The following is a 26,074-nucleotide window of genomic DNA, read 5'->3' on the forward strand; positions in this document are numbered from 1 at the left end:
TCCAAGATCATCTAGTCCAACCTCTGTCCTAACACTAACAAGACCTCCACTAAACCATATCACTAAAAGACACCATATCACTGAAAAAGACAGAGATTTTAGAAAAGATTTCACACTCAGCTCCAGGATAACATCCATGCAGCCATTTTTCACACTGGGGGTGGCTAAGCACTGGATAGGGGTCCTTGAAGATATAACAAAACCTCTCTGGAGGCCCAGATCACCTGGACCTAACTTTGAAGCTGCCTTTGAGCAGGGGCACGGACTGAAGACTCCCTCGGGCTCCTTTCACCCAACATTATCCCGTGATTGTAGGAGTATATGGCCCTGAAACAGCATGAAGAATCTCACTTGCCTCGTTAACAGCAGGACTCTCCTCCAGGCGCAGAGCACCCCACAGAGCTCAGCTCTCCTCCCCGGCTCACTGGCACGAGGTGCCCACACAACAGAAGAATGTGGCTCAGTCCCTGTGCTTGTTGCCCTTTAGATGCAGGAGAACGGCTCCTGTCTTGACAGCATTCCCAGAGTCTTGTAGGTAAGCCAGAAGTAGAGGGTGCCCCTGGAAAAGTAATCCGCAGGAAAACTAAAGTGCTGCTGTGAAATGTTGATTGGTTTGCATTTGAATTTTAGTAGAAGTGCACTTATATCAATATTTGACTCTTTAAAAAAGTTCCAGGTTCATAAGAGCCTTGCTAAAGAAGAGTTCTTGGCAGAGGGGGGGTGTCTGCAAGAGAAACACCAGTTCCCATTGACAGATACTCAGGATGAGAAATAGCCCTCCTGTACACACACAGACACCTCGGGATTGGCCTCCTGCAAGGACAGATTTTACATCGTCATCTGGAGATCATCATGGAAAAGAAGGGTTTTAGAAAGCCACTTTATAACCCTGAGCATCAGAATAAGTAAACGTGCAGCATCTCACATGCTTTGCTCAACAGATGAACTGTCACAGGCTTTTGATGGGATTCCAACTAATTCCACTACGGATACAAAATCTGGCTTTAACTCTTCCTGTGCTATCAGCCTTAAGGTTTTTACGTTCAAGCAGATTTTCAGTAAGACCTTCCACGAAACGGCCAAGTGCAGCAATTCTCTGTGCTCATTTCAGCCAAGACATTCTTTAGCCCTTTCTCAGTGCAGCACTAGGAGAGATTGGACCGAGCTGCAGGGATATGGGTGGGAGAATGCTGCTTTTTGTTGCTCTACTTTGGGAATGCAGCAAATGTTTTCAGGGGCGTTTTCTGTACTGAGATCACTTGAAGTTGCTTGGACAGTTCTGCTCGGCAGCCTCAGCCGGTGCAGCAGTGTGATGGAGAAGAGTTCTGCTAGCGGGAAACTCAGCCCTGAAGACCTTGCTTGGGGTTATGTGTTTCCGGAGTGGCATGAAACTAGGGAGGAGTAGACAGAGCCACAAGGGGAAACATCAGAGAGCTCCCTTGGAATAATCCCCTTCGTGAAGAAAGGCTTGAGCAGCTGTAGGCTCTTCCAGATTATACCTTCTGAACCCCCAGGGTCAGCCAGAAAGGGGCTGGGTTGTTATTTCCCCAGCAGCCTGACTCTGGAAACAACACCCACTAACACATGCACACAGAGGAGGGTTCAGCACTGGATATGCCCTCGTTTTCTACAGATGTAATAATAAATGGGAGTGCTTGCAGTCCAGAGAATCCCCTGCTGCCCTGTTCAGCAGCTGGCTAGTATCCTTTTCAATAGCCAGTGTATCCTCTAATAATACTCCCTGCATTCTGTGTTCTTGCAGGCAGCCAGCTAGAAGTGCTTATGTGCAGTTAGACTCTGTGTGATGATTACAGATGATAAACATAATTATTTTGGGTCCTGATTGCCTCTGCTTTCTTCATTCTGTTGCTGATGTGTAAAACAGCCCCAACGTTATCAGTTCTATGGACAAAAACACTGTGAAGAGACAGCCTTCCTCCTGAAGGAAGGGCCACGTGTTCAGGGAAATGAACAATGCAACGAACTGTTCAAGGCACTGAGTTGCAGCTGTGCCAGCCTCCTGCTTCCTGAAACACAAAGTCTTTAAGATGCACCTGAGCACTCTGCAAAACCAAGGTCAGAGAGTGATGGGAAGTGGGTTTCATTATTTGCCTGTAAAACCAACAGACAGGAAAACATCAGCGATGAACCAGTTAGGCTGACTTCTGCTCAAAGCAGTGGTGTCACACAGGTATCACAGAACGCAGCATTTTAGGAAGCTGAATAACATCGAGTCTCCTGAAGCAGCAAAATGTCCCATCAGACCTGTTACTACCATGTGTGAAGCTGTGGGGTGGGACAACACTTTCCTGCACCAGCCAGGAGCCAACTGCCTTCAGATTTGCAGCAGCAGGTGGAATCCAGAGCACCGATCTCCAACTTCTGTTTTGAACCAAAACTGGGACCTGACACACCAGCAGCGCGGTGCAGGGAGGCTCTGCTCTGCCCCATGAGCCCAGATCTGCTCAGCCAACCCTGGGAGATCTGCCACGTGTTGAGCAGCCACACTTGGACGTGGGTCCATGGAGCAGCAAACACGTGCTGTGACACCGAGCAGGACCTGCACAGGGGAAGCAACGGATGGCAGGCCCACTCCCTGGTCTTCTGTTGTCTTCTCTGTACTCTCATATGGTCCTGTTCATAGAGCTGGGGGGTGAACTCCCTTTTATACGATCTGTTCCACATGCTGAGGGACAGAACTGGCAAGGTCTGGGCATCCTGAAGAGCAACATAATCTTTCCTGTTAATCCAGGAGAAGGGCGGTATTGGGAGAAGGCTGAGAGGCAGAAGGAACAGCAATGCTGGCAGAGCTGATGCTCACACCTGGCAGCCCTGTTTCCCTCCAGCATGACCTGGCTCCTCCGAGGCAGCCAGTGCCTGGGACAGAGCACTCTGGAAAACAAGGAGTTCTTTAGGTTTTCTTTTTAGATAAATAAATCAATCCAGTGATCACGAGGCCCTGAAGCCAAAGTGGCCAAGGATAGGAGAAGCTAGAAAAGCTTCAGTGAGAACAGGTAACAAGAGACGTGTTTACCGCAGAAGAGAGACAAGGCTTCTAACACTAGCAGGCTGCTGCACCACAAACATTCCCTATGGCCTGGTATGGCTGCACAGAGATATTTACACATACAGGCAGGGAGACGCCAACCCCTGGCTGGTGAACAATCAACTTTTATCCTCTCCAGACCAGCAAAGCCAAGATTTCAGTAAACACGCAACCCCAAAAATGTGCCTGCGGATTGGGTAGAGCAGAGCCTGTGCTCTCCTTGCCAAATAACAAAGCCGTTCTCCTGTGGGTGGTTTCATGGTGAGGTTTCTGTGGGGAGGAAGTGTTTCTAGTGGTCAAGGCAGGGAACAGGGGTTCAGCAGACCTGGCTCCCATCCCTGGCTCTAGGCAAATCAGGGAAGCTTCGACTGCAGCAAATGTGCGCTCTCGCAGGAGTCACTGCTGCCCTCTGTTCACCTCTCCTTGCTCAGGTGCAAATTGCTCCTCTGAGGATCACAGAGACGCGGGCTTTTCCCTACCTGACAGTGCTTCCTGACCTTGCAGGGTTATTGCGGAGCTCGTGTGATTGATGCCTGAAAGACTGGCAGAGCTCTTTGGATGACAATCTGTCTGGAAGGTATTGGAAGACGTGCACATGCGAGTGCTGACACGTGAGAAGGAGACATGCATCTCACACACACTCTTTATTTCCCTCCACGCTCACAAGTCTCTACCCAGACTTGCTGCATCCGCTACTCATGCATTTAAATATTTACAAGATGGATCTGCAGAAAACCTGTGTTTCAGAGCAGAGTAGCCAATGCTCTGGCTGAACAGATGCCCTTACAAATACCCAACCCACCTCCCTGCTTGCCCAGACTCCACATTTCACTTACAAAATCAGCAAACGTGAAGCCAGACTGAAAGCCTACGGCAGATAAAACCCAGCTCTACTCAGTTCTGATGGGCTGGTGCCAGTGACCTCCCCTGGCCCCTGCATCGTTCCCTCTCTGTTTCATCCACAGATGTCATTAACCTGCTGGTTTTCCCCTCCTCCAGCTCATTAATGAAGACACTAAAGAAGACTGGACCTAACCCTGATCCCTGTGGCATGCCATTAGATAAACACCTCCTTGAAGAGTTCCCATCAACCTCTTATGTATGAAGGACTGTTGTCCTGAGGTGTGCATAGCTATTAGAGCTAATGACTTCACCTGTCACAGTTTATTTGCAGTGAACCCCACAGGGAGAACCCACCAACCGCATCAACAGTTTGTAAAGAAAAAAATAAAAGAAGGAACACCACATTGTGACCCAGGATGGCTCTGTGTTTAGTGGGCACACCAGGTTTGTCTGTTTACAATGTTTTACCTGATTGCTGTTTCTGATTTCTGTCCTAATTTTATCTGCATGTTGTTAATTTTTTTTTTCAATCTTCTCTTACCTTGTTGGCTGCATTTCAAAAATAGGTGGCATGAGTCAACTGCAGTGGACCAGTGTAAAATCTTGTAAGATACTTCCCTCAAGTGGAGGGAATAAAAATCACTCAACTGCATGTCACAAGCTCTGAGGTACCTCAGGTAGCAGAAGATAATGGGAGATGGACACCTAGATGAGGTAGAATCTGCCAACCTGCTTGAAAGTTGTTAGGAGCGTAGAGAAATTATCAGTGATACTGCAAAATAAACCTCCCTGCTCTACAAATGTCAGGGCACACAAGACGACATCCAGCCACCCTTTATAGCAGATACCAAAGGAGCATATGCTCTGACAACCTGTCAAGTTACTACATGGACAGCTAATGTATATCCATGAGCAGGTTTTTAAAAGTCCTGAATGCAAGCTGAGCTGAGCGTGCCGAGTGCTCCTACATGATGTTTCAGCAGACATGGAAGAGGCTGTGGGGTGAAATAACTGAGCCCTGTACAACAAGGGAGCCTTGTCTACCAGAGCCCGCAGAGGGGCTGCGAGGGACAGACGGGAATGGAGTGAACCAGATATAGATTGCAGTCTGTTGGTAGAGCTGGCGTGGGTGGTATCTACACTCACCCTAAGGCTGATGTCTGATCTCATGATCACTGTTTTCCTCAAAGCAGGCAATGAAACATGAACAAAGAATTCAGATCTCGCTGTAGTTTTACTGTTACGATGATAGCAGCTCAGCTCTGGTCTCTTCCGCGTACATTGAACAGGAGAACATTTCATCTCCTGCAAATGAAAAGAGATAAGAAGGGCTTAGCACAAGGCAGGATTTGTCTCTGTAACTGATCAGTCCAACAAAGGGAAACACAAACCGTTTATTACTGAAAATGAGTTGTGCCATTGAGGCAGATGCCTGCAATTATTTCTGTTAAATATTATGTTTCATTAACTGTAAAATATATAATTAATAAACTTGGCCCCTCATTTTTGTTAAGTTTCACTGCGAAGACCTTATTACTGGAATAAATCTTTCTAGCAGTGCATGTTGGCAGAACAGAGGAAGGTGCACGCCCCTGTGTGTGTGATAATTTCCTTATGCGAAACTGAATTATTAGGGAGGAATAATCACCTCTCTTCACAGCTACGACTGTAGATACACCCCACTCTGAGACTCATTGTTTAAGTTCATGCCTCTTAGAAGCAGGGAAGAAGACACTGCTTTGGCTGGCAAAGATGATTTGATCTGAAAGCCACCAAGCTTTTCTTTCACTGGCAAGTCTGCAGAAACAAAACACGAAACCTGATTTTTGACTCACTCCATTAAAACAGTCCATTAAAAAAGTCTTCTGACTATAAAGCTGTTCAGAAAGACCTCTGTGGTTAGGCTGCTACCCAGACTCTTTTATAAACCCTGTGTTCATCCACCTCACAATACTGTAGTAGAGCTGCAGGACTGTGATTTGGTTTCCACATACATCAGAACTGTTTAGGTTTGGGGATGTTTGGTGATGGCTGTTAAACCATACCAATTAGAAATGCTTCAAAAATGCTGCTGAAATTTGACTCCAAGCATAAAAATTCCCCTTAGATTTTGTCTCCACTTGTGATCTTTACCTCAAGCTAGTTGATTGCCAGTTCACCAAGGGTAATTAAAATATTTCCAAAGGCTGTTCTGGGCAATCTTTTTTGCCTTGCTGCAGGCTACAAATGTTCGTGGTTTGCCCTAGGCCAATGTTCATTCCTGCCTGAGTTGGCACAAGCGGCAACGCGTGCCAAACGAGGAGGAAAGCTGCCTCCATCACAATTCTCCCCTCCCAGGGCAGGTGGCAGAGAGAACAAGAGACCAGAGCTGGAAGGAAGGAGTGCACAAGCACTCACCGGGTACAACTTCTGAGCATCGAAGAGACAATAAAACTCTGGGAGGAGAAGAGGGCTGTATGTACTTTAACAAAACCCTATGATGTCACTGCTTCTGAGATGTCTGGATGCCCCTCAGCAGAGCCAGCAGTCTCCAGAGATGAGGGAGGGCAAGAGCACTGCAGGTCGTGTGTGCTGGGAAATGCACAGGCCCTGCCTTGCAGCAGGTCAGGCCTCAGGACGCTGCACGAGATAACCTCACCCTGCGGCTGCCCTGAATCTAAAGAAAGGGGCCCATTCTCCGCATCATTTCAACTAGCACTTAGGAATGTTCAAACAGCCAATCAATTTGATTACACAGAAATTTTAGAGTCAGCAAATTATCTAGTTAAATGATGCGTATAGAAATGTTAATTCAACAGCAACTGAAACCTTCTTAAATTTCTTACCATCTGAAGGCAATAACCCTATATGAAGAAGAAAAGTGAGGGGCTGAGCATTCTGTCCTTGCAGGAGAAATCATAACAATATTTTAGATATTGCCTATAACATAACCTCTTCGCAGTTACACAAATAGCACGGGTTGAGATTGGGTTTAGAAGTACAGCAATGGAAGCTCTGAAATTGCATTACACAACCATTTGCCATGGTTTTGCTCCAGGGGAGGGGCTCGTAGATCAGCTCATCTTCATCAGCGCGTCTCTGTGCATAACCGTTGTATATGAAAGTATAATTTTACTTTTGTATACAGAAGTATGACACTTGGCTGTATGACACGCGCACACCCCTATCCCTTAGCAGCTACAAACCCCTCTGTGCGCACACGCCGACTCTGCTGACTACCAGGCGTTATTTCGTTCCACAGGATCCCCGCTGGGTCAGACCAGGAACACTGGAGAACGAAGATGGAAAAGTTAAGCAGCTGAACTCTCTGGCTCTTGGGCCGCACAAGGGGGAGGGAAGAGGGAGGCAAAGCATCTGGCTTCCCTGCTTCTCTAACAGCCTGGCGGGAAGGCTGCTGTCAATTCCGCCTTCTGCCTTGTTGGAAGAAAGTAGAAGTGACAAGAGGCCCTCCAGGCAGGCAGCCAGGAACCAGAAATTCAATCGAGTTACCTCCCGAAACTGGACTTTTTTGGAGACCCTTTCCCTGAAATTGTTTTGCCTCAAAAAAAAAAAAATTTCATCACAGTTCAAGGCCAATTCATCACCCGCGGTCTCCTGGCTCTCCTTTCCTCCAAAAACGCGTGATTTGCACAAAAGGATTTCCATTTTCCAGGCTGCTATACAACCAGCCGCACCCACAATGAACACACACATGCATAAATATGCACACACACACGCATGCATAGACACAAACACTGTTATTTATAGACACAGGCATTGCCACAGACAGATAAATACACGGGTGCGTTTCTTTCCTATATAACATGCAGGGAGAGAGGCGATGCTGCAGCTGAATTCACTCTACATTCGGTGATTAGGAGACAGAGTGTGGGACATACGGTCTATCTCTAGGGCTTAGACCAACCGGTTATTGGCTGGTGCTGCTGTTCTCTAACAAGCCCCTGGATATATCACTGTGGCTGTAGAGAAATGCAGCTGAAAGAGCCTTTCACTGTCAGTAGCAATCTGTCACTTCATGTATCTTACCCTGCCTCTTCCAGCACAAAAGCTCCTGAGCTGCAAGTCGGTGCTAGGAGAAAGGTCACTTTGCAGGTAGGCTGGGGTATTTTTCTTTATTTCTGGGAATGCACGGCCAGCTTGAGGCACCGTCTGGATGCTGCAGCATGCATTTCAGCTTCACATACGCCTAGCTATAATTTAAGACAAGGGAGCATTTCCATTACAAATCCCATTTTTTTCCTGCGGATTTATTTCTTAGCTATTTGGCTTCACTTTGGGGTGAACCTTCATTGAATATATTCACAGGCAGGGAGAAAACTATTTTTCCTGTACAATGTTTAAGTCCAGCTCAGCCTCTTTGGGTTGTAAGATGGTGAAGGAAATTACGTACGCACACAAACACTCACAAGCACATACAAAAGCTTATACAAACATATGCCCGCAGAGAGATCTGTTACAAAAAAGACAAGCCAATGCAAATAAGCTCAATTTTAGAAGTGAATTAATTTGACTGACTTTATTATTCTAAATTATTAACAAGTTCTAGCAAACTTAGAATGCAATAACCACACATGGGCTTTCATCCGAGTTAAACAGAAACAGATAACTTCTCCTGATATACGTGGTATCAGCATAAATCTGCGAGAGTGAACTTGGAGGCAGAAACCCAGCACACAATGAGCCCCTCTCTTTGCAGCATTGTGTTCGCAGCTCCTGTACGGCTCTCCTCCCCTGAAATATTCCAGTGCAATGAATCACCCTCCGACAATGCCAGAACCCCCCTATTTTCACGAATGCCAGCTGAAACCTGACCTCCACAGCACTCTAATCTGTTTATGACTTGGTCTGGCTTAGCAAGCCTGTTTTGGGGGCTTTTTTTTTTTTTTAACTCTTTATCGATTCTACTTTGATGTAGTCCAATAAAGCACATTGACAGAAGCAATTTATGTTGCCTAGTGCCTCTAGTTCCAGGAAAGCCTCCATAGCATATATGAAGAGAGGTAAAGCAACGTACAGGTTACCCGGTGGTTATCCCAACCTTACCACCTCCGTTCAATCCACCTCAACAACTGAGATAAGGAACAGCTGGAGCTGGCACAGCAGGCACCAGTACCGGTAGGGTGTAACCCCTGCTGCCAGGGCTCAGGACCACTCGGGAGCTGCTCATGGAGCCCCTCGTCTCTCTCCCTTATTTCAGTGGCCTGTAGCTCCCTTGCTTGTAAGGTTAGGCACCTAAAGTGATGTAGAAAGCCAAGCTAAGAGGAATCTATGCCAGATGGGCCAGCCCTGCAGGTAAGCGCTGCCTTCCCACTGGCTCCGAGGTACTTGTGTGGTTGAAGATACCAAATGAAGAAGATGTAGGAGTTCCCTGAGGACCCCACACCTCTGCTGAGAAAAGACAGTGGCAGGGTGCTCGGGGTGGAGGTGGTAAGGTGTCCCCATGCTGTCTGCTGCCCAGAGCCAGCCTGCAGCCCACAGGAGCCTGCCCGTGCCGGAAAGAGAAGCTCAGCTCCCCTGGCACATGCCCAGAGGAGGATGCTACGCCCCAAGGATTCCTTGTGTCACCTGGCAGAGGCTCCATAGCCTGTCTGGGGTTCACCTCCCCATCAGTGAAACGGGGATGTTAGCTCTCCCCTGCCTCACTGCAGCACTGTCACGCTAACGATGTTAATGCACATTGTTCCAACGCCACTGAGAGCCAGATTAGGCAGCCAGGAATTGTACAGATTTATCCTATCAGTTGGAGATGCTGTGGCTATCCTCAAGATATGCTGGATTCCCTCTTCCTTTCTTGGTTTCACACTCAGATCTTCCCCGAGGCTGGGAAAACACTAAGAACATCATCCAGGAAAGATGCCGAGTGAAACCCGTAGTGTTTGGTGGCTCCTATGAGCAACGCAATAGTTTTTCTCTTTAAAGAGAACTTCTTGCTAAGAGGACACAGCAACAGGGCAGAGGAGGATAGCTGAGAGCTGCAGAGACCGGAAAAGTGAGCCCCATTTAGCCACAGAGCAGTTTAAAGTTCCTGATGCATTTTTCCGCTAAGTACAGCAAATCCCCCACATCGAGCAGCAGCCCAGGTGGCCACAAATGCTGCAACGCTAACTGCCTGTGCAGCGTGCGGGCATTAGGGAGGGCGTGCGGGTAGGCGTAGAGGGAGAGCAGCTGAAGGCGACACAGGGTCCTTCCAGGGAGGCAGTGCCACCTGTCAGGAGCTGGGCCTGCCGCGGGACGGCTCGGGAGGCATTTGAGAGCTGCAGGATTCCCATTCATCCCAAGCCTCCCGCGGGTCGGAAGTGCTGCTGGAGTTTCGCTCTGCGTCAGCCGCTGCTGCGCTCCACGAGCGACGTGGCAGAGATGGCCACCAGGCACCTCCTGTGCCTAAGGGAGGCTGGGTGGTGAAAACGCAGCTCGGTACCCAGTAAAGGGGAAGATGAAAGAAAACATGGGCTCTGAGCCTACCTGGATCTGCTGCCTCTGCTCAGGCGAGATACCACAGCTCAGCCTGCCTCCTTGCACGGCTCCTGCTGCAAGGAGCAGGCAAGCTTATTGCACATTCAGTCAGCATCAGAACACAGGCACCTAGCTCCAGGCTCTTCATTTATAAACAGAAGAGCTGAAATGCCTCCCATCCCATCACGGAGAACCTTGCTCGGTGCCAAGAGGAGGAGGATTTCCCCCCCTGCTCGTGCCACACGGGTCTGCAAGCCATATGGGTAGGTGGACACGCGCGGGGACAATGGCACCACAGCCAGGCTGCAGCCCGGGCATGCGGGCAGCGTGCTGGGTGCTCCAGGAACGGGAGCTGCTTCAACTTCTGGAGGGACTGCAACAGTCCTGGGTGATATGTGATGAACATGGGAGTCTGTGCAGTCTTGCACCAGCGAAGGCTCCACCTGTGGCCCCAGCATGTGCTTCACTCGGCACCGACCACGATTCCCACGTGGCAGTCACTGAGTGACCTGCTGGGCCTGGCTGGACCAGCACGCCAGGCTTCCCGGCGCTTCAGCCAGGACCTATGAAGCCATCACGTGCTCAGGCTGTCTCCAAACACAGCCAGCACGCCTCGGGATGCTGCCTGCTTTTCACCTGATTGTCATTTTCGGTCGCTGTTACTGAAAGGCATTTCGGAGCTTCGAGACCTGCTGGAGAGACGGAGGCCAAATTCCCAGCCCTTCTGCCTCCCCACTTCTCCCCTGCGTCCTCTTTTCTGGAAAGCCTTCCCGTGCTAAATATAGTTCCTAACAGGTGCATGACCAGAGGGGACTGTCAGGGCCGCAGCTGTCCCCACAGAGGCCTGGATCCAGCTCCATCTGTCTCACTGGAGTTATCCACGCCGCCTCGCTGCACTCTTCGGACACGGGATGGGGGAGCATCAGAGGTTCAGCCAGGGAGGAGATGTGTGTACACATGCACACGCACACAGAGGGAGGATAACTGTGCCGGGGAATGCCACAAACAAAGCCTCTGACATCAAACTAATGCGTCCTTTGAGGCTTTAAAGAGTCCTTGCCACACACACAGGCAGGATGCCAGCTAGCTCATCTCTCTGCCTTGCCATGCTAACAGCCTGATGCCAAGGTCAGGCTTAAAACAAAAGCTGACTGCTTTGTAATCCCCTGAGCCTCATTTGGGGATGCCACAGGACTGGTAAGAACCAGTGGCAGAAAACACTTGGCCGGAGCCAACTCCAGCACCAAGCTGCCCCTTCACTGGGGAAGGAAATAGAGAAACAGAGCTGTGCTCACCAACTAAAGGTGCTCCCTACCCCTTAAAGTGTCCTGCCATCACGTCAGGCTGATGTGGAAATAATGAGGAAATAATCCTTTTGCAACACACCACTGCTCCTTGCCACTGCACGTTGCAGAAGAGCAGCTGATGTGTCCTGGGATGTGTTCTCTGCTACCAAGCTGCCGTGACTTAATAGGAGGTTGATGAAAACCATATGCAGAGAAGAGGACAGTACCTTGACACCACCACCACCGCCGAAAGAACAAGGAACGGCTTCCTGAACTCACACGGTGCCACCGCAGAACACGCTCCGTGCTGTGCTTGGGCCACAGGGTCTGAACTCAGGGAGCCCAAAGCCCATGGAGCTGCTAAGTCGCAGAGCCCGAAGCTGCAGGGCGCTCGGGGAAGGGGTGGGATGAGACAGACGTGTGTAAATCTTTGGCAGAGGGAAAATCCATTTCCCCTCTTTTATTTCTTTGTTAAGAAGAAACCACACGGCTGCTAGCAAGCCTCTGCCCTGTCAGAGCCTCCCAAAGGAAGAGCGACGAGTCCCTGGAGCTTTGTGGGGGGAGAGGACAGCACTTGCCTGCAGCTGTAGGGACAAGCTCCGAGTCCAGGCTGGTGTCCCAGGGCAGTGAGCCCAAACGACACTGCCATCTGCACTGCCCTGCAGCCCGTGCCCCTTTCCTCCTCAGGGCTTCCTCAGCAGGGCTGAGCACGCAGCTCAGCGATGTCTGGGGCCTCCCTGCTCCCATTCCACAGGGCATAACACCTTCAGACGCAGACACGAGCAGAACTTTCATCACTAGGAAGCACAGGATCAAGCCCAGACTCACTAACACCAGCACTGATTGCAGGGACTGCATCACCTCAACCTTTTTTTCTTAAATTGCCTTACACCTTTTTAGATCTCAGTTTCTGTCCTCTCCTCCAGGTTTCCAGGGCTACGTACAGTTACATTCCCTTACCTTTTTCTATCTTTTTTTTTTTTTTTTTATGACAACCCTTTTCAGAAAGAAGAGCTGACTGAAGCAATCAACTCCCTTGGGGCTCTGGGGCAATCAAGACTATTCCATCATATCGGTGCTGACAGGGCTGGGGCTGCCAGACTGAGTTATCACAGGTCCTGCCCTCCCCTGCTATCACTCCCTACTCACCAGGAGAGCACCGGTCCAGACCGAGCAGGGAAGGTCAACCCCAAGCTGCAGAAGTCTCCCATTATTAGGGAGACATCAAAGAGAAAGAAGAGGAAAACAAACATATCCCAGACATTTCCCCTTTCTAGACATCTCTGAAAATCATAACCAGCTCAGATGGCCCCAGGGAGGGAATGAGGTATGGGGAGCCACGAACCTTTCGTGACCAGCTCACCGTGTATCAAGGAGACTCCAGCCACATGCCAGGCGTCCCACAACACCCCTGTCACACAACCTGACATCTCCTTCTGTCCCAATTCAGCCCCTGCCCAGCAAAGGGCTGCACTCCTCTCCTACCACAATGAACTGTCAGGCCGATAAAATACATGGCCAACACTTGCAAGTTGTTTTTCTACAGCAACCCGGTGGCCCAAACCGAGCCAAGACAGAAACAACGCACAGCAAAGTTGTCTGCAGTTCAGCAGTACAGCCAGAATACTGGCAGCATTAGGTCTGGCCAGACATGGGATTGAAAATGGGTCTTCCCTTTCTGTCCTCTGTCTAGTAGGAAAAGACCTGAAAAACCCAAGTGGCAAGGTAAATTCTCTCTGTTTTTGCTCTTAATCCCAGCTTGAGACTGCCTCAATCTCCAGGGCCCTCCCCACCCAGCACCACGAGCTCAGCAGCAGACCTAAGCAGCCCTGGTCAACTTTGCACCCGTACCTTACAGTACATGTAACAGTCCAGCGGGGTCTGATAAACTCTGGGACTAGAGCTGGTGGATTAGTAATGAAAAAAAGACACTGTCCAGATGGATGCCAGCCCTGGAAGCCCCAGACTGCCAACAGCTTGCACTTTACTGTGAAGCTTTCAGAAACAGGGTGGTGTTTACAGGGTGGTGTTTTCCAGTCCCCAGCTCCTGGGGCCCTGCCTCAACAGCCAAAATTCCACTTTTGTTAGTGCAAAAATGGCACTCAGCTCTCACAGATGAAAATCTGAGAAAGCAGATAAAGGATGAAAGCCCTGCTCCCCAGACCTACAAGAAAATAAGGGTTAAAGCCAGATTTTTAACCTCCAAGGTTTTTTAAACCAATTTTGACAGCCAACTGTCTCAGGCAGTCCTGGCTATTCTTTGTAGCTGGTGACTCACTGCATACGGGGGGTTTGACCTCAGGGACTGGAACGGTTCTCTCTGATGAAGAGATTTCTGAAGGTGGAAGAGAGGAGGCACAGGACGCAAAAGCGGACATTTGAGAGGCATTTGCAAAGTGCAACTGATCTCTGAGCCACAGCTTCTTCTGAGTCCTGCCTGAACTTCTCTGCAAACCTACCCGGCCCTTGCACGGTGCTTTGAGGACAATTTGACCCGGAGTGTGAACAACAGGATTAAGCACTGGATCAGCAGAAAAATGACTGCAGCTACTTATTATTGCTTGCTATTGAAGAGTTATTGTTACTACAGAACACTTGTTTCCCTGAGCCACATTGTGTAAGTGTCGGTGCCTTTGCTAGATTTAATGGTCCAATTATCACGGGCTGTGTCACCTCCTCCCCGTTCTACATGACGAGACCTGCTCTCCTGCCTTCATTCCCCTCTCCTATTTTGCTAGCAGGCAAACACACCTCTGCCGCTCCTTCCTGGGTACCCTTCTTTTTAGCTTCTCCCATGCTCAGGCCTGGCAGGGACTGGGAGAAGGCAGGCAAGCGGAAGAGCAGTCTCTGGGCTGGACATCTCACCCTAAAGGTGGCTAGTTGGCGTAGTGAACTTACTTAGTGAAAACGTAACCAGAAGTTCTCATTTAGAGTTGGAAGTCACGTCAAGGTCTTCTCCCACACGTTGCAGTGAGCCTCGGTCCTGGTGGCCAGCTGCTGACAATACACCGAGCTTCTCAGCAGGCTTCGCCCAGCACTAGCAGCAGGAGGCTTGGCAGGAATGTGCAAGGAGAAAAGAAGTGACAGCGCACTGCCAGACAAGAAAGTGCTTCCATCCCCTGCAGTAGCTGTGAGGAGGTTACAGCCCACTAAAGATCAACCCATCCGCAATTAGCCCCACAATCCCTCTCTAAGAAATATCCTGCAAATATTCCAGAGGCAAAGAAATTTACCTTTGGTACACCCTACTTGTAGGGCAGTGCCTCAGCCAAAAATCAACGCAGACATGGGACTGGCCAGTAATTCTTCTCCCCATCATGGTCACTCTATGGCTGGGCCATGGGGAGCATCAGTACAAAATAAAGAGCAGGAGGGAGGGGAAATGAACATGCTGGGGTGGTGGCCAAGGGGCTAAGCTTCTGGATCCCGTCTGCAGCAGGCCACCGAGGACATACCATGAATGCCAGACCTGAGAACATCAGCTCCCCGCCAGGATAGCAAAAAAGCAGTATAACAAACAGCATTAGAGAGTTTCACAACAGGATCAGACATTTATGTGAATAAGAACAGCATCCGCAGCGACAGTAGCTCAAATGAAAATCATAACAGCTATTGATTCTCCTGCTTCAGGGTATAAGCTGCTTGCCAGCTGGGGTCAGGGGGAAATCTCCCCCCATAGGGTAGTATTGCACAATTATGGGCATTATGGGATTTTTATGCCTTCCTTTAAGGCATCCGGCCTTGGCTTCTGGTGGAGACAGGATACCGGGCTGGAAGGACCATCGGTCTGTTCAGCTCAAACAGTTTTTATGTCCTAATACAAAATTAATGGTTCTTTCGCTCAGATACCATGCAGTAAAGCTGCCTGCTCTGAGCGCCGCAGCTGGCAAGGCGAAAGCAGGACTGAGATGTGATCCTTGTGCATCCCTTCCAACTCGGATATTCTACGAATCCATGAAATTCACTCTTTCAACCCAACAAGGAAAGGCTCTGCTTGGCCGGGAGCAGGGATGGAACTGCAACAACCTGTGCACACCGGTCGATTTGCCTTGACCTGCCTGCACATCCTTGCCCACAAGCCCCAACTGACCCGTTTTGGCCTCCCTGCTGAGCAGAGTTACCGGCACGTTTCCTTTGCCTGGGGGAGCCCAGGGAGCTGCATGGCCAGGCTAGCGTGGAAAGCCGCCTGGACGTGACTTCCCTTCCCTGTGCACATCTCGGCTTGGTTTTACCTGCGCTGATGCTCCTGCCTTACCCCCAAGCTCCCTGCCAGCGGGTGCCCAGCATTGGCAGGTGAATCTGTGCCCTCAAGTCCTGCACAGGGCCCAGCCTTCTGGGCTGTTCTCTCTTCAAGAGCCTCTCACGCCAACAAAGGGCCGTCTGCCAGGTCAGGCAGGCTGTGGAAGCAGGAACAACCGTCTTAAGAACTGTATCTGAGGATCCACATGGAGGTCCCTTCTGCTTGTATGGAACTGCACCTCATCCATCATCCAGACAGCCAGGCAGGGCCACTCATCTTCATTTGACAACACCTTTTATCTACAAATACCTAGATTAAGTCTCACAACCAGTCTGTGAACTGGTCAGGATCTTTTTACCAAGCCAGGGGCACGCTTTCCTGGCTCAGATCCGGCGTGGGGCTGGATCGCGAAGAACTGCTTGCTCCCAGCCTGACTTCTGCAGCAGGACTTTTCCGAAAAGCCAACCATGCCCCCAGCTTGGTGAGCAGATTATTTTGGTGTCTAAGTGGAAGCCAAGTTCTGCAATTGCAGCGCGTGCGGTTGACTTGTGGCTTGCCCTGAGGGAGCCAACGGCACTGCTGGGAACCCTGACCCAGGAGCCCTGACTCAGGCTTTCTGCGAAACCACAGGGTCTGCTGTTTCCATGCCCATTGTGGAGCTCCAGTTAATGGCAAGGTTTGAACCTCTTGTGCAGAGGCACAAGGGGATCTTGCTGCACCAGCACTGCACCCACAGCAAGGAGAGCTTTCAGTAGCAGCCCAGAAGCCTCTTCCCTTCGGCTCTGCGTCCAGCTGCTACACTGCAGCTCCCCACGCCACGAGTGCCCCAGCAGCCTGCCCACACAGACTGGCTGCCCAGCTGCTGAACTCGCTGCTTGGGTCAAACAAATGGCTTTGGTGGCTGCACATGGCCCATGCCCGACACTGGACACCTCTACTCACTTGTCAGATTATTCTGGGGTCAGTCCACGTGCACAAGTACATCTGCAGGAGAACTGGGACTGACAGGCATCCTCCCCACATACGCTGTGTTGCCTTAAAGGATGGCAGCAACACCCCATATTGCCCATAACCATGCAATACTACCCTCTGGGGGGAGATTTCACCCTGACCCCAGCTGGCAAGCTGCTTATTTCACTGGGAAAAAGACTCAAAAATTAGGACCTGACTGAGGCAGCCACGGGCAGGCTGAACTCAAGGTTATTCCTCCTGGATGGGATTTCAAAATCCTATCTTCTGTGCCTCACAGCCCCTGCAGCCCCTGCTCTGCTCCCCTCAAATGCAGCGCCATGCTAAACTTCACCCCCCTGCGCCCCCGGCTCTGTCTGTCTAGGGCAATGATGTCCTTACTCATATAGGGATGTTGACCAAATCATAAAGAAGATGTAATGATATTGTCTCGGCTGACACGCTGATCGATGCTTTTCATGCAAAATTATGCTTTCTATGACTAATAAATATTGATCTTTTTTGTTCCTGTGTAGCACTGCAATAAACAGTGACTTAAAAATCCACTAGGACCAAGCATCCTCCTTGCTTTGCAGCCTCCAGCTCTCTCACACGCCCAGCTCCCCTGCAGTCCCCACCAGCACCTTTTGCATTTTTGGGTGTTCTTACATTTGCCTGGGCCCACCTGATCTGAGAGCACCACACCTGATCCCACAGAGGTCAGAGTACTGCAAAGCCCCATCTCCCTTTATTTATCTGTCCTTTAAACAGTGCTTATGCTACAGTGGTTCATAGGAAGAAGTAGAAATTAAATGAAATTGGAATGAGTGCTGAGGAGGGTGGGAGGGTCATGTCCTGGGCACATCTAGGATAACAAACACGAGAAACTGGGCCAAGCGCAGAACGAATGGAAACATTTGCAATTACTTGGCAAGAGAATCGTGTAAGCACTAATAGGCATGGTCAGACAACTTGAAACTCCTTAAATCAACGCTTGGAGCTTAGTAAGCAAGCGCCTGGCTGCAAGCTTTGCTGGATACGAGGCATCCATTCAGCCCTGCTTCAAGCCCTGGGTCCACGTCGCGGCTGTCCCGCTCTATTTACTTCTCTGCTGGAGAGGGGTCAGGCAGTGTTTCACACCCACTTGGCTGCCTCACCTCACTCAGTGCCATACCAAAGCGCAAAGCAGCGGTGACTCAGGCCTGATCCCATAAGTGAAAGGCTCACAGATAAAGAGAGTGTCATCTCCAAAGGGTCTGGGGTGAAATAGCCTCAGGAGATGGAAAAAAAAAACAACACATCACAGTGCAAAGCAAAACTCTGTAGAGCTGTGCGAGGCAGAAGTAGCTCAGATTTCAACTCTGCCTCCAGGACTGCAGAGCCAGAGGGAGAGATCCTGGCTGAAGGCAACCCCATCCGTGTTCACAGCAGCACTCACAGAAGGTGAAGTGGTGAGAAGTCACAGGACTCACAAATGGTACCTGGGTGGTTCCCTGTCCAGGAGACAGCTCAGTTCAGCCTCGTTTTTCGCCAGTAAAAAGCCCCCTTCTGGAGTAACAGCAGGTCTCAGTGCATCACCAGGCAGTGACAGTGCATGACAGCAGGCTGGGAGTGAGCCATCACGGAAGCAGTCACGAGATTTGGGAAGAGAAAAGCCTGGTGTGTGTTCACTGTGACTGCTGCTCTGACGGGGACTGCAGAGGGTTTCCCTGAGCAGGGTACAGGGGTCTGTGAGGCAACCCAGCACCATCAAGAGACAACAGCATCTGAACAGCCAGCAGAAAAACAAAAACAACCTTTGAAACAAAACACAGAGCAAAAAATTCAAAATCAAAGCTCCAAAGCCAACACGTGATGGCTCACCTGACTGAGGAATGACTGCTGCCAGGTCTGAGGGGGTTATAACCTGCTGGGGGTGCAAGAGGAGGGGACGGGAGCTATTTAGGATGGTGCCTTCTTTCTCCAGCTGACTGCAGCCTTCGATGTGAAACCATGAATTGTTTCAGCCCCAGGATGCCAAACATCTGCTGCAGCATGTGGGGAGAGCGATGTGCTTCGGGGTGGGGACCACAGTGACCAGTGCCGTGCACCGAGGTGGACATCACCTATGTCAGCTCCCAGGAAAAGGCAGGAGACATCTTGCTGCTGTCCGGGGGTTATGCACCTTATTGCAGGGAGACACTTCTCTTCCTCTGGGATTCACAGCTCCAGACTCACTCCCCAGGGAGAGCTGGCAGCCCTTCCCTGCCACTCATCCTCTTATCACAGCTCTCCTCCCTGCAGATGCATTGGAAAGATGGCACGCAGGCAGCGGGAGCATTTGGTGCCACAGCCACGGGAAAACAGCCCTGAATTGTTGCACAACAGGCTGCAAACCAGACAGAAAGGGCCCTAACAAGGCTGGAGTCACGGCCTCTGCTGCTGACCCGGCGCATGCTTCAGGACGCTCTGCGAAGTGGAACCCGGAGACAGGACTGCAAACGGATTGATGATGACAGGCGGAGGCCTGGGCTCGCTCACTGCTGCCTGGCAGACACACCAGTGATTGGATTTCTTCAGGACACATTTTGGGGAGTAGATTGCTTTCCTTTGCCGAAGGGGACGGACCGGATTCCTACCCACCATGAGCAAAGGAGTTAAGCTGCAACAGTGAACCAGAAAGGAGGGAGGGCCAAAGGTCTCTGGTGCTCTGTGCAGTCTCAGGCATTCCCACAGGCACTGCACTCACGCCAGCTGCAGCAGATGCTCCTGCTCACCGCTCCTCCATCTACCATTGATCTGTCATTACCTCCCTGCTCCAGGGGAGCTGCTGCAATGAATCCTGTCCCTTGTCTTCCTGAGGACTGCTCGGCCAGGCAAGGGCCTGTGCTGCCTTTTGTGACCCGTGTCAGTGTCTGAAGGTGTTTGGGGTGACCCAAGCCTTGCCCCCCCCGATCCTTCCAGCACAAAACCTGCTTTCACCTGCAGTTTTAAGGGGCCGTATTTCCCCCTTCCCCATGCCGACAGCTGAGTGCTGAGAAGGCACTTAAGGCGACAAACCTGCAAATCAAGACATAGATTCTGGACTACAGAGCTTAAAATATGATCACATCTCACCCAGGCTGTGAATGGGCTCACTTGCAGAGCTCCCCCCGTCCTGAGACCCTCTGTTTCTCCAACCCCCTCCCGGGAAAATCAGAGAGGCCAAGGGCTGCTGGTCTAGCAGATTTGCAGGAGTGGGAGTTGAATCAATGAGGCTCTGAAAGCCAGCGGGAAAAGTCATTCTGCACCTTCCTGACACCAGGAATAAATGATTCAGCGGGAAAGAAAAAGAAATAATACAACAACCCTCAAATGAGGCTAGAATTACCCACCGGAGAGATATTTCATCTTGAGGAATTGGGTTTGCAGCAGCGTTCATCTCACTGAGCCACAGCCAGGCTTTAATACCCAGCAAAAGGTCAAACCTAAATGGGAATTGTTACAGCTTGCCGGGGCCCCTGCCCGCACACACGCGACGCGCTCCCCAGGCCCTCGTGCACCCGGCCCTGGAAACACTCCTGCAGGTTACAGCGCTCCGGGTGCTTGCAGGTCTTTGAGTGGCTCTGCAAACGTTCATCAGCCCTTCCCACCCCTGCCAAGTATCATCACGCCCAGTTTATTAGCAATCATCTTCCCTGCTTAATTTGATAGCACTTGCCATCTTGCAAGCACGCTCTCAGCCCTACCTTCACAACCTCTCGTCTTGCCAAAGTCACGGGGCCTGGAAACGAAACCCACAGGGCCCTACCTGCAAAGGCAGGACCTACTTGGCCTGACCCTGCAAACTTTGCCTGCCCTACGTGCGGTTCCAAAGCCGGGAACCTTCTGCCGCCGCAGCTCCGCGATTGTGGTGGCAGGCACCTGGATCCCCAAAGGTGTTGCCATCCTCTTTCACCTGCCTCCTCCCCGTATCCATTTGTAAAAAAGCCACTCCAAATGCCAGGAGCGGGGCTGCACATCCTTCCCCTTCACGCCACTTTCTAGGGGTGTTCTGGCACAGCCCTCAGCAGAAGCTGCACTGCAGTCAGTGCGGGGTCTGTGATACCGCTGAGCTCAGGCAGCAACACAAAAGTACCACAGACCCTGCTGCCCTCCCGTTCCCAGAAGGCGGCCATAAGATCGGCTGAGCCCATCCAGCACACGGGGAGGCAGAGCACGTGCCCAGAAGCCTGAAGACATTCATGCAGAGCTTTATTCTAAGGCCTGAGCCTTGCTGCTAAGGGTACTCTGCTGCTTTAAGGGGCCAAAAGCAGCGCAGCAGAGCTCTCCTCCCCCAGAAGGAATGGCAGGAGCACAAGGCACAGCAGGAGTTGGTCCCTACACCAAATCCAAAGCCTGAAACAGGCAGTGGGGCATGGCTGGACCACAGACATGCACCTTCCTCCCTGACGGGTTCCCAGACACAGTTCAGCCCAGGTCAAAGCACGAGAGCACAGCCTTAAAACCATCCTGCGCTCACCCCCCTTGGCAGAGGGTCTGCATACAAGAGGAACAGTCCTGCCTGCTTGGGTGTCTTGAGCAGGGTGAATTTGGGGTGAAGACTGGGGGCTTCCAGATGTTTCCACTCAAGACATCTATCTAACTAAGTGAGGCACCTGTTTATCGTAAAGGAAGGTGGGATTTCAAGGCACTTGAGGGCTGCAGGAGGTAGCTGTCAGTTCCTTGATCATTGGAAACATCAACGCTTTAAATCTATTTTCTGTGCAGAACTGCAGAGCCCTTCTGCCAGTGCCCTGATCCTGACCCAGTGCCCCAGCAGATGGCTCTGCCCCTTGCTCCTGACCTGTTGTTCCACTCACCCCCAGCACCACTAACGCTGCCGGCTCTGAGGAAGCCCAGCCCTCTCAGACTTCTTATTTAAGGAATTTGTTTTTATGAGGATCACGTTGCACATTTGGGTCAGCTTGGTAGTACTGAATCTTTCTGCCTCCTCCCAGCCCCAGTGCATACAAGTCCTGGGTGGTCCTTTGGGGCTGTGGGAGCGTTCTCATCATGCCCACCTGCCTCACGGCCCCCCTGGACATTTTTGTTCTTCCCACTTCTGCTTTGGTAATGCACACATTGCCTCAGTAATTTGTGCTCCTCTTCCACCCCTCGGACTCAGCCTGCCCTCTGGGAGCTCAGCATCCCTGTCCCATGCAATAGCAGAGTTCTCCAGGAACGAATTAGGCAGACAGGAGGTGGGAGGGAAGGAAGAGGTACCTGGAGAGCTTCTTGCCTCCTCTTCACCATCCTTCTGCATGACAAAGGTGAGGGATCAAAGGAAGAAGAAGAGGGAGTAAAGCAGATGAGCAAGCTGAGCACAGGGGGATTTCACCTAAAGCTGGGCTGACAATCTGTTTAAGCACTGGGGTTTATAGCAAGCCTGGTCCCAAGCTACAGGCACATCACGGATCCTGTAAGGGAAGAGGTGAGAACTGGCAACTCTCCTGACAGATCCGTCTCATTTCTGTCTCTTTTCACCCAACATGACCCGTAGCCCTCCTGCTTTCCTGTTCAGGAGCATACTAAACTCAGCCAATGCACCTCTGTCCTGCCCAGCCATCCCAGCTGCCCTCCCAGCCCTTCCCGATGAGCAGGCTGCCACCCAGGATGGGCAGCGTGCTGATGGGGACAGACACCCACTGGGGAATCACCTGAAACTACCACTCTTATTTTCACTTGTGACTTAAGCCAGATTTCATTATGTACAGAAGGATTAAATTTTGCTACAGCTAAGACAAGAAAATTTTTTGTTCAAATATTTACAGTTAAAGCTCACCGGAAAGTCAACAAGATTCTGCTGGACAACACTCAACTATCCACATCCCCCAAAGGAAAACAGGGCTTTAACATGGTATTTAAAAAATCCAGAGGCAACCAAAATTCAACCTTCACGATTGTTCCTGGGCCAAGCCGAGTCTGTACTATACATCCACGCCTCTGAGGGAAGCAGAAGCAGTCAGCTGGAAGAACTGCCTGCCCTTTTCTTCCTACTAATGGTGAACATGAGGACGTGGCCACAGTGGGTCAGCCAGTCCCTCGCACAGCCATGCTAACAGAGGAGAAAGTCTCTGAGCCACAACCAGCAGACATATACTTAGGAAGCCAATGCTGTGGAAAATGTGGTCTGATTGCTTCTCCTTAGGTTTGGCTTTGTTGAGCTGTTTGTGTCTTCTGGATGCAAGACCTCCCTGGCAACGAACTGGAGGTGCCATTTAGAGATCTCGTCCTTTCTATTCAGGATATTTAAATTCAAAACTCGAACTTGTGGTTGGCAGGGAGCGGGGCAAACAAACAGCAGAATGATCAGCTGTCAGCTCCTGACAGCCCGGTGCAGGGCAGCCAGGCTGGCCAACAGCTAACCCTGCTGTCAGTGGGGAATGGCTGAGGTAGCAGCTCAAGGGCCTGTCACAAGTTTAAACTGCTCAGGTTTAAGCACGACAACAGAAAATCAAAAAACAACAGACAGGAAGTGTATTGTAACATTCAGGCCATGTTCCCTCCTCTATGAGGTCTGTTGATTGTCCTCAGATGCCTCCTGAAAGTCAGCCTCTCATATGCTCTCCTGTTTGGTACCCACCTCTCACAGCCACGTTGCAGAAGCGATGTTTTACCAGCGGAAGGAAGGCTGGACTCACCCAACAGAAACTGGGGGCCTTGGAGGTTATCTCTCACTGACCCAACTGCCACTGACTGCTTCTAAATATGTTTTCTTCTTACCCCAGCCCTACACCCTTTTCTTGGCACGTCAATCTCTATCTGAAGCTTCCCTCATTCACCTCTGCAACTGTTTATGTTCAGTGTGTGCATCTTAGGTTTAATGGTTACCTGTGAGTAATACAGCTCAAGTTTGTCAAAGCCCCTGTGGCAGATGCAGAAGCTCAGGTAGAATTGCTCTCTCCCTTCTCTGCTTCTTTACAAAGGTCAAGGGGCGGCAGAGAGAAGCTGATCTACTGATGAGTACAAGCCGAATCCTTGTGCGGACAGCTGTGAAAGGAGAGCAGACATCTTCAGATGTTAATCCCACAAGATGAAGGCCAAGTTGATTTAACAGCTTTATTTCCCTGGGTAGAAAATCAGCTTCCCCAGGGAGTCAGCAAGTTTCTGAGACTCCTCAAATAGGCAGAGCTTTCCTGAAATGAAGATCCTATCTTGGAAGATTTCTCATCTCTCCCGGTGCCCTGGGCACTGCATAAGCAAGGTCTCTGTTCACATACACTCTGTTCTCTCATGCAACTGTGTCCTGCAAAAGGCTCAGCAGCAGCTGCATCCCATGCCAGCTTTCCTCTGCTGGATGCAGAAACACGTGCGTGCAACCCTGGTGTGATCCCCCAAATCCACCAGGCTCACAGAGACTGCAGGAGCATACACAATGCCTTCCCTTCGGTCACCACCACCTTCCCCCTCTGATGATGCAAGCTGCGGACCTCCAGCCAGCAGCTCAGCATTCCCCCCATGCCGCAAAACAAGGGAAGGCTGGGGCGGGAATGCAGACAATATCCTAAACAAATCTGCTGTTTACAAAGTCCCCTGTAAACTGTTTACATTGCTGGGGAGAAACCATGGAGGAACAGCAGCTGGAGCATGTTCTTCCCAGTGCTCCTGTGGGAGTGGAGCTGACGCATGTCTGGAATGGGTGCAAACATATGAGGGAAAGAAGAGGCAGCAAAATCCCTGCGCCACCCACTCCCCCAGCCTGCCAGGACCTCTGTGTGCACACACTGCCTCCCTGAGCTCACTGGGGGGAGCTGGCGTGGCCCTAGGGCACGAAGCAGGGTGGCTGTGTCAGCTGGAAGAGCCGCACGCCCCAGGAAGAGCCAGCCTCAGGCTGCAGAGCAGTGCGTGGGGTGCGAGGCTGGTCAGGGGCTGCTGGGCGAGCAGCCTCCAGCTGCTGAGGGAAGCAGACCTGAAGGAGCCGGTCCTGCACCTCCCCTGGAGCCCCTTGGCTCTCGGAGGCATGTGAAGTGTCTTGTGACTCTCATCCCATGGAAACTCACTGCGTGGCTCACAGGAGTCAGGGAAGCTGGCCTCCTGCTGTATTATATACATGTATAAAGAGTGGTTGAAAACGGGGCCTCAGAAATACCAACAAGAACATTTTCAAGCCCTGGCATAAAATAAAAGCCTCAGTGTGCCTCTAATCTGCCCTGCTTCCTGTCCATGGAGCCCTTTCGAAGTGTCTGTGAACAGTAATGCGTCAGCGCAGCGCAGCCTGCCTGCGATCCCAGGACAACCGTGGGGAAGCCACGCGACTGCCCAAGCCCGTCTGGGGGCTGAATCCAGGACAAGAAAGGCTTTGGTGGAAGAGACGGGAGGGTTAAAAGTCAACCAGCCTTTCCCAGTGCCCTCACAACGTGCCTCGCACTCACAGACCCTTGCACGGAAGAAAGTGTTTGTTACACTACTTGAACAGCTGAAAAGGACGTGAGAAAATATGGGCATCTCTCAAGGAAGGTGATAAGTGCTCCGAGGCCAGAAATAGCATGGGGGGGGGGGGGGGGGTACGTGTATGTGGGGATGGGCAGCTAGCTGGAACAGCAAGGACGTGAAAATGTATTCCGTACACATGATATGGCAACGCTGACCCAGTAGTTGGAAAGGAATGCAGGTACGATGATTAACAAGGCAAAAAGAGTGAGCACACTCACCCATTTGGTGCTGAAGGCCAGGCAGAGAGAGGCACGGAAATCTCTTTGCTCACATAAACAGGGGGTAAACGATGTCCATCCTCGTCTGCTCTCAACTGTGTCACCAGGAATCTGCTGTCAGAGCCAGTCCTGCCCTCATTCTGCACCCAGTCGGTCTTGCTGGGCCCAGGTGTGTCCCCCTCTGCGTGACGAATCCCCAACATCTCAGCTGGCAGGAATGTCGGAGGGATCCGGAGGGCTCCTTGAAGACCGAACAACAACAAAGAAACAGGGAAAAAACACTCTCGGGACAATCCATAACTACAGATATTGTCAGGTTCTTTTGCCAAAGCAAAAAAATTTATATCCAAAACCCTTTTTCATGATCAACCACAAGACTGCCCAACCCAACAGATCATTTTGGTTTTTTTTAGTTTTGGTTCCAGAAGATTTTGCAGTTAAAAAAATGTCATCCAGCAAAATGTCTGAACAAAACAGTGCTTCAGAAAAAAAAAAAAAAAAAACTTGAAAAAATCTGTTTTCAGGAAGTCAGAAATGACTGAAGATCTATTCCCACAAGTGCTGGGTGTTTTACCCAGCTGGAATGACCTGCATTTGACTAGAGTTT

At 50.8% G+C, this 26,074-nt stretch overlaps 1 long non-coding RNA gene across 2 annotated transcripts; it reads right to left on the bottom strand.

Moving 5' to 3' along the window:
* Positions 1-5,041: 5,041 nt before the first annotated feature.
* Positions 5,042-25,711, bottom strand: LOC121076144. 2 transcript variants are annotated; one of them, XR_005823353.1, is made up of 4 exons: positions 25,468-25,711; positions 23,648-23,806; positions 5,538-5,686; positions 5,042-5,194 (listed from the first exon to the last, which is right to left on the bottom strand). It is a non-coding gene; the product is annotated as an uncharacterized LOC121076144 (long non-coding RNA). The 2 variants fall into 2 exon arrangements; XR_005823354.1 differs by lacking the exon at positions 5,538-5,686.
* Positions 25,712-26,074: the final 363 nt, after the last annotated feature.

Source organism: Cygnus olor, chromosome 11, assembly GCF_009769625.2.
Source record: "Cygnus olor isolate bCygOlo1 chromosome 11, bCygOlo1.pri.v2, whole genome shotgun sequence".
Classification (NCBI taxonomy): domain Eukaryota; kingdom Metazoa; phylum Chordata; class Aves; order Anseriformes; family Anatidae; genus Cygnus; species Cygnus olor.